Source organism: Rhagoletis zephyria, unplaced genomic scaffold (genome assembly GCF_001687245.7).
Source record: "Rhagoletis zephyria isolate East Lansing unplaced genomic scaffold, Rhagoletis_zephyria_1.1 Rzeph_scaffold_12597, whole genome shotgun sequence".
NCBI lineage: Eukaryota > Metazoa > Arthropoda > Insecta > Diptera > Tephritidae > Rhagoletis > Rhagoletis zephyria.
The window spans coordinates 7,595-17,028 of record NW_016169671.1 but is presented as its reverse complement, the minus strand read 5'-3'; the positions used below and the strand labels follow the sequence as shown (position 1 = coordinate 17,028).

General features: G+C 40.6%; 1 pseudogene; it reads right to left on the bottom strand.

Moving 5' to 3' along the window:
* Window positions 1-8,225: 8,225 nt before the first annotated feature.
* On the bottom strand, window positions 8,226-9,214 carry LOC108377729 (ice-structuring glycoprotein-like; annotated as a pseudogene).
* Between the last annotated feature and the right edge of the window lie 220 nt (window positions 9,215-9,434).

Below are 9,434 nucleotides of genomic sequence, written 5' to 3'. Positions count from 1 at the left end.
ACTAATGCATGAAAATCCTAACCTCAAAAAAATCACCCGTTAGAAATGGCGACTCCCACTGGCTGCTGCTGCCGTTGCTGCCTGCTGTTGCTACCGCCGTTGCTCGTTGCTCGTTGCTCTTTCCTGGTGCTACTGCCGCATAAAAGTAGAGTAGATTTGTATTGAGCACATTCTAGGCACATAAATTCCAGGAGGCACCATTAAGCACAAACAAATGGCTTCGCTCGGAAGTGGAGTGCAAAAGAGTGCGGAAGGAGTCGAATGAAGTGTGAAGAAAGTAGAGGAAATGACAGTGACGCAGGCAAGCAGGGAATCGGGAATACGCTGCATTATGGATTATGTACAAGTTAGAATGCCAACCAGGCATACAGAGCGCAATGCGCACGGTGGTGAGCTCAGCAGGCAAAATGCAAACAACAAAGGAAATATGTACAACTAATAGGTTTGTATGTACTTTTATAAATATGTATGCATTTATGTATATGGGGCGTTCCATACCAAAATGAACGGGGTTCACAGTTCATGTGTTTGATTTGTTTTTAAATTTTTAGGGTTGGTGGATAAACAAAAATAATAAATAAATAAATTTGAGCTTGATTAATACATTTTTAAAAACTTCGATTCAATAGTTTTCCAAATATCTCGAGAACGGGGCGAGGAACAAATTTGAAAAAAATCACACATACACACATCAAAATTCTGTATGAAAAGAAATAAAAACATTTTTTTTGCTTGAAATTAGTTTTTGAAAATATGCCATCTCAAAAAAAAAAAAAATAAAAAAAAAATCAGAATGGTAGCTCTGAGTATTGCACAATATTAACGGGGGTACTCTCTACAATAATTTGAGTTATGAATTTTGTTTTTACGCCGAAGTTGAGTAAAATGAGTACATTACAAATTTACAAATTTTCAATTTTTTTAGAATTTTTTTTGAGTATGCAGATTGTGGCCTATTAAATTTTAGTAATAAAGTGCAAGTCTTAAGCGACTGCAAAACTGGCGTTAATTGTTTTTTAATTTTCTTTGAAAACGGTTTTGCGTATTTTCTTCCCTAAGAAAAAAGTGCAAAAAGCCGTCGGCATTAAAAATACTGAAAATCAACGGAATTTTGCAGTAGCTTAAAAATTGCACTTTATTATAATAAAATTATAAATAAATAAAAAAAATGGGCTACAAAACATACTCAAAAAAAAAACCTAAAAAAAAAATTAAAAAATTTGTAAATTTATAACGCACTCATTTTATTCAACTTCGGTGTAAAAAAAAGAAATCATAACTCAAATTATTGTAAAGTACACCCCGTAATACTACACTTAAATATTGCGCAATAATCAGAGCTGCCATTGTGATTTTTTTCAATTTTTCTTTGAGATTGCATATTTTTAAAAACTAATTTTTTTTTATCAAAAAATTTGTATGTGAAAAATTTTTCAAGAATTTCTTTTTTATTTCTTCTTATAGAGAATTTTGATATGTGTATGTGTGATTTTTTTCAAAACTATTAAATTGATTTGTTTTTGTGCTGTAAGTAAAGTGGAGTAAAATTTCATATTTATTTGTTATTTATGTTTATCCACCAACCCCGTCCATTTTGATATGGAACGCCCCATATATGTACATAAAGCCATATTGTTGCGTAGCCACCTTAGATGCGCGTTGCACCGTTCATACTGCCATTACACAGAATACCTGAGCATTTTTAAAGCAGTTACTTTTGTAGTGGATTATTCTAGTTTTTAAGTTCTTGACTCATGTTGCTTGCAAAAGAGAAATATGGCATATTACAGAGGGCAAACTGGAGTTGCTGCATTAAGGTTAAACTGGGGAGTGTGTACTGTGCGCCTACATACATACATACATATATACATACATCCATACATGCATGTGAATAAGATGTATGCTTGCTTTCAGCTAGCAATAATTTATCGCAGTCATTTGTAGAATAAATAGGTTGGTGAAAATATATTTCATACAATGCAAGAAAAAGAGGTAGAAAAATCAAAAACAAGAAAGCAAGCGCATAAAGGGCCAAGTAATGAATAAAAAATGAAGCCAAAGGATTTGTACAAACTACTCTTTTTTTATTTTTAATTTTTCACAAAATCTTTTCTTAAACTAATCTAAGCAAACTCGGTTATCATCGTCGTGCATTACCACAGCGCAGGTGCTGCTGCTGCGTAGTGCAGAGGCGCCGCATAAGAGGGACGCATAGGCAGGGGAGCACCCAAAGGCGCCGAATAAGCGAAGGGAGAAGCAGCATAGTGCGCGATCGGTGCAGCATAACGGGCCAGTGGTGCGGCGAACGGAGCGGCAGCGATAACGGGCCAGTGGTGCAGCGATCTGGTGCTGCCAATGGTGCAGCGGCGGCAAGTGGAGCTGGAGCGATCAGTCTGGCAGCAAGCGGCGCAGCGGCAACAATGGGGGCGGCAGCAATGCCATTATGTGTTCTTGCAACAACTTGACTGCTGGTGGCGGTGATGAACGGTGCTGCGCGGCAACGGCGAATGGAGCAGCGGCGAGTGGTGCGTGCAATAGGCTGGGTTTGGCAGCGGCACAGGCAATGGTGGCGAGAATGACAATGACCTATACAAATAGTAAATAAAAAATTAATTAATCCAATTATTTGTTTATAGCCACAAACAGTTTATAAAAATGCCCACAAATGCCACTTACGTATTTGAGCATTTTGCTTGATTTGATTTACTATTTTTTTTTTTGTTTGTTATTTTTTTGGTGTTGCTTCGCTGAAGACTTTTTGACATATGATGCTCCATCAGTTAACGGTTTTGGCTTTTTATACTCGTTCTTCGCCAGAGCAAAGGTCTACGCCACTTCGTGTGTACACATTTACACATTTACATGCACACCATATACACGCCGCCTATAACTGACCACGCACAATTCGACACATATTCTGTTGGTTACACGCCCCATTAGAGGTCTTCGGGGGTAATTCAATAATGCTTGGCACGTACGTGCGGTCTTTGTTTTTGTATTTATTTTTGTTTGTGTGCGTTGTGTTTTTTTTTGAGTGAGTAGATTTTCGGATTTTCCTTTTGCCTTCGCTAAATGCCATATCCGCACGCGTTCCCTGCTACTGTAGGGCCACCATGCGTAAGTGATATTCAAGCATGTCTGCATATACATACATATTTACGTATGTGCAAGTTTGTGCGATTGTATCAATTTAAGCGGTATTACTTTACCACCTCACGCTTTTGGTAAGTGGTTAACAATCAAAAAATATTGTATTTAGGTACTTATTTCAAATGCATTGTTTAGTTAACACTGAGTGTAATAAAATTTGTTTCATAATTCTTAAACGGCATAGTAATTAGAATAACGGGGATTGCTCCGCATGACATTAGTCATAAAAACCAAGTGCCCGGACTGCATATACGTTTTAACGTTTTCAAGATTTGGATAGTTTTAAAAAAATATTTTGTAAGAAAAAAAGAATTGGATTTCGATATCTATCAAGTAAATTTCTTACTCTCAAATTTAGTTGGCAACCCTATTCCGAAATACGCTGGAATGAATGGTACTTATCTTGAGCGTATATGCGCTATGTATACATTAAAAAAATGTTGATTGAAATTAACAAAATAAAAACATAGAAGAGTGGCAACCCTGAGGGAAAATATTTTCTGACCAAAGTTCTCAACAATACCCTTCATTTGATATCCATATTGCGATGTTCCAGATAAATTGTGTAGAATCGAAAATAAGTGGCAACCTTATCCTAAGGGATAACATTTTGTATATAGGGTAAGCATTGTTTAAGAACTTTCTCTTGGTACCCAAGAAAAGTCATATTTTAACTTTTTTATCTAAACAAAAAATTAAATAAATATGCGATTCAAAATAGGTGGCGACCCTATTTAAAAATATTTTTGAATTAGGGGTCTGTAAAATAACTGAAATGTGATACCCATATTATGATAATTTGTAACCAATTTTGAATAGGTGTCAAACTTGTACGAGTCTTCTCGGAGATAATGCCTATTCAGATAATCTTAAAATCCAAAACATTATCTGTGCACAAAATTTCATCAAAATTGTTAGAGCCGTTTCCGAGAATCCTATGGATATATATATATATATATATACAAACAAGAATTTCTCGTTATTGAATTAAGTATTTTTAGCTCGCAACTAAATTATCGCGGAGGCTCACGTGGGAGAGATGTGTTCTGCCTTCTAAGGGTCTATTGTGACCATTGCTCTTCTCAGTACTTCCATTTAACCTAACCAAAAAATCCACCTGATCTGCATGAGGTAGAGAGTGAATGTGCTCCTACCGTGGCTACATACGGCTTGGGTTTCTCTCGCGTCTCCTGGAAATGGCATCACGTTCTTCTGGAAGGTGTAAGGGCGTCTCTTTGGTCGAATCGAAGAAGCACTGGTATGCGCAAGTGACTTCTCAGTGACATGAATTTTAGAACTCGGATTCGGCGGGGTTTAGAAGACTTATATAATCGTATCAAACTACGGTACAGTTTTAGCGTGTCTTAAAAACAGCTTAATCGATAGCTAGGTGCGTTAGTAAAACAAGTATTAGATTGGAGCTTCAAACGTTGGCTGTTGTGAGTTATAGGAAGACTAGCATCATACTTTCCCTCCTCTTCCTTTTCTCTCTTCTCCCTCCACAGCTGTGATACCAAGGCGAATTAATATAAGGTGATAGCACGAGTACAAAAACAAAAATTTACATATATTTTGTTTTCGCTTTGGCGGCATAAACTGTCAAAATCTGTAAGAGTGTGTGTAGAAATTCAAACAAAATTTTCAATTTGATATCAGAAGCCGTGCGGCGAGACACATACACAAAATCAGCTGAGCTAGTAACACCACCTTATATAAATTGGCCTTGTGTGATACATTTGCTGTGCAGATCTTGGGATGTCTCACAGAAAACAAAGAAAACGACTCGGAAACTACCATGACAAGGTGGCTGCACTTTTCATTTCATAAATTGGCATTTTTTATTTAGTGTCGACTATCTAAAAGACATATAAATTAGAATCAAAACACAATATAACTTGCTTGGAAAGCAGTGTGGCTTTTATGTAATCGTCACATGCCTCAAGATAGACAAATAAATAATGAATAAATCACTGCGACCAGTAGGTCTATTGTGCCCTTAGCTCATCTCCATACCTTACTTTGCCCTAGAGACTCTAGAAATTTCAAAATTGAGGCCGTGGTTAGAAAGTGTATCTGGTCCTCTCTGGGCCATAAATGCCCTATGCTTACGTGCGATGGCCTCACACTCAAGAAGGGGGTGTAATTGAGTGTCCTTGGTAGCATCACAGAAGCGACATAGGTCACTAGACTAAATTCCTAAATTATATATACACCTGTAATGATCCTTAGTTTTTGCATAGGCAGGCCTATGAGTATCCCGTATCTTTTTAGATTGTACCCTCCTATAAGTTTTTGGATTGACGAAGTCCCATGGTATTATGCCAATGCAGTTCCCTTAGCTTGGTGTTTTTCTTCCTGAGCGTTTCCTATATCGTGTTGAGACCTATGGAAAGAAAGGGCTCCGGTCCTATCAGCGTGGTGGCAGTAGCCAGTCTGGCCAGATGGTCCGCTTCACCATTAACTTCGACTGCCATGCGCCCGGTTCTCAGCCAAAGCATTAAGCCTCTCTATCGTATTGCTTCGATACTTCCTCCGAAAATTAATCTCAGCACAAAGACTTGTGGCATAGACTTCCGCTTGAAATATGCTGGGGAAAGTTCCCAGGAGTACCGAAAGCTTCAGTATAGGGCCATGAACACCTGCTCCTGTTCCCTCAGGAGTTTCAGAGCCATTTGCATACCACTTTAATGTGCTCGCCTGGGTGTATCTTTCCATAATAGAGGTACTCCAGGTCGCCTTGTTGCATATTTCATCCTTATAGTTTCTTTTAAAAACCACTACTTGATGACAAAACCTCACCTTTGCCAAAGCCGCGCTCATCAGTGGGTACTTCTAGGAGTTCATCTACTACTAAGCTCGACAGGAGAAGTGATAGCACCCCTCCTTTCGGGCATCTTTTTGCCGTTAGTAATTGAACCACCCATCGGATGGACATTACGTTTCTCGAGAGCTCTGTCGACTCCTATATGGGACGCATTGTCGAACGCCCAATCGATATCAAGAAAGGCATAGAGCACGGTTTCTCCACACTTGAAGGCCTCCTGTATTTCCGAAGTCAGAGCGTACCGAGCGGTGTCTGTAGATCTACCCGTTCTATACGCGTGCTGGTCGGGATGCAAAGGAGCCGGTTTCAGAGTGTTAGATATGATACCAAGGTCGACAGTCTTTGCTCTCAGCATAAAGAAGATGCGACTTATCGGCCTGAATGGATAGGTAAGAGAATAATCTCTCTTACCAACCTTCGGGATAAATATAACTCGGGCCCTGTGCGGCACCTCAGGAATCTGGAATAGTGCTAGTTTGTACCTCATGATATCAACGGCACTGAACTGATGTCATCCACCTCCCTGTTCGAAAGCGCCACGTGCCTTAAAGACGCACACATCCGTTGAGCTTCAGTAACAAGCTCAACAGCGCATTCCACTCCTTGCGTGTGGTAAGGGAAGTCACTTTTGTTTCCTCCCTTTTGTGCTTTGGAGACCTTAAGGTGCACTTTGTCAAACCTCATCTACCGCAAAGTCCTTTCGTCCAAAAGAAATCGCCTTTCCATTCGAGGCAAATGAGAGGAAATGACAAAACAAGGGATCAGATGTATCAACCACAAAAGGCTGAAAAAGAACGAGAGCGGTGGTGGGCACCAGCCTGCCTGTGGAAAAACCTCTTTCATGTTTTGTGTACATTTAGTATGTCCACCACCATCCTAGAGACACGCAGAGCGAACTGGATATGGTTATACAAATTTTCCACATCCCGCCGATTCCGAATTCTAAAATTTGAGTTTTTCGATCCACCCTAGCATCCAGTTCTGCAAATATAACTGCGACAATTCGCAGTTTCTCCTTTAGGAGAAACTACCTCGACTATGAATGTTTTCCAAAAATATCTATAAATAGTATGTACTAGAAACTCACGAAAAGCCCCGAGAAAATCAGAAGATTCCCAAAAGAGTCCGAAGGCGTCTTGAGAAACTCCGAAAATCCCAAAACAATTCCGAAGGGGTCTTGCAAAATTCCTAAATTTCTCGAAAGCGCCTGATAAAACGCTGAAAGTTTCAAAAAAAAGTTCTTATCGCTCCCGAAAAGTCTGAACTGGTCTTGAAAAAACTCTCAACAATACTGCAAAATTTGTAAAAGGTCCAGAAACTCACGGAAGGGCTAACTAGACAGTAAGAAGCCGCTTAAGTAAAAGTTCTCCTTATATAGTCAAAGGTACTTCAACCCTATATTTCCAACATTTGTCACAATGAGATCGACTCGAAGCTACTACATACAGAGCCAACTAAATCGCCCTCAATTTCCTGATATTCACTGTGACCCAGTATCTATTTAAGTCTAACTAGGAAACTGTCAGGCGCCACTGAAAGATAGTCAGAATATCGCCTGCCTGGTTTAGGCAGATCGGCAGCGAGCCCAAGTCTCTAATCGCCGCTTTCCTATCAGAGTAGATATTTGCCTCATCGGCGACGTAATACTATCGAGCAAGCAATCGACTGCTTCCCTAATGAAAGATACGTACTTCTGTCTGCTAAATAATTCAATGATTTGGAAGCCTTAATTTGATTTTTAAAGGGGGGCCTTCGTCAAGTTTCGGCCCATCCATGTTAAAGCTCCGGGGGCTTCCTTCCAACTACTGCTTTTTGTCTATTCATAATTTGAGGTGAAGCCAGTTGAGAAAACTTAGATTGGTATAGTCTAGATATGTGGTGATCTATTTTATAAGGGACGCAGTCGGAGGCTTCAACAATACAAGGGTGTCCATTTCCCCAGAAAGCTAGCACACTTCACCCCTAAGTTTGGCGATAGTCCCTATTATAGCGACTTTATGACCTACTATATATTTTATGTACTCGTATATGAACCCAAACGTTAACCGCCAAAGTCGCACTGGTTTATTCTAACCGCTCTAACTGTCTATCCAGAAGATTAATCTCACCACCACCACCAAACACAGTTTTAGTTTTTAAATACAAACTTTTATTACATTCGATTTAAATATTATTTACATACATACAAATACACTTATCTACTCAATAGGCAACAATAAACAGCGTGTCCAAGGGATTGATAGAAATTTACCACAGAGCTGGCGCGGCCGCGGTGTACTTCAGCGGCGTTAATGAAGCTTCTGGTGCAGCAAATGATGCGGCTGCCACCGGTGCAGCTGGAGCTAAAAGCTTGGCAGGTGTCGCAGCGAAAGCTGCGGGAAAGAAAGCGGCGGCATATTTCTGGTTAACGTCAAGGCGACTGTGGCATAAGCGGCATCTAAAGGTAGGTTAGTGTAGGCAAGGTGAGCGGCTATTGGAGCCGAGGCTACAAGTTTTGCTGGGCAGCCACTGGAGCGGCCAAAGGAGCTGCAACGGGGCAGGAGCTACTAGTTTTGCTGGAGCCGCGGCGAAGGTGGTGGGCACAAAGCGCCAGCATATCTTGGTTAATGTCGAGACGGCTACTAGCATAGGCGGAATCCAGGGGAAGGTTGGTGTAGGCAAGAGGAGCGGCCAATGGTGCGGCAACTGGAGCCGAAGCTACAAGTTTTGCTGGGGCAGCCACTGGAGCGGCTAAAGAAGCTGCAACTGGGGAGGAGCTACTAGTTTTGCTGGAGCCGGGCGAAGGTGGTGGGCACAAAGGCGCCAGCATATCTCTGGTTAATGTCGAGACGGCTGCTAGCATAAGCGGCATCCAGAGGAAGGTTGGTGTAGGCAACAGGAGCGGCCACTGGAGCAGCCAATGGCTGCGGCAACTGAAGCAGATGCCACAAGCTTCGCTGGAGCTGCGGCAAAAGCTGTAGGTACAAAAGCTCCCGCAAATCTCTGGTTAACATCGAGGCGACTGCTAGCATAGGCGGCATCCAGTGGTGCATTAAATGCAACTGCGGCAAGGGGAGCTGAGATTAATGGAGCACCAAAATGAGCTAGCAAACCTGGCTTGGCGGCAGTGCAGGCAATGAAGGCGCACAGGACAATCAACTGCAAAGTAAGAAAATGGCAGCGATAATTTACAATCTAAGCAAATTTCAGATGAATGCAATAAAGTTGAACTTTAAAGTTTATACTTACGAATTTAGTCATTTTTGATGTTAATTTTTATTCGTCCCTTGTTGCGTTAGCTTAGCGAATTGAATTGTGAATGTGTCTTCTTTGCTGCCAATACACGTTTTTATACAGTAAAACTTTGGAAGCTTTTTCTTAACAGTTGGCATTGAGAAAGTTAGTGGGTGCATAGATAATTAGTTCACTGGCACAAAAGGTGACTAAAGAATGCATGCACTTTATTGTAATATGTATAACT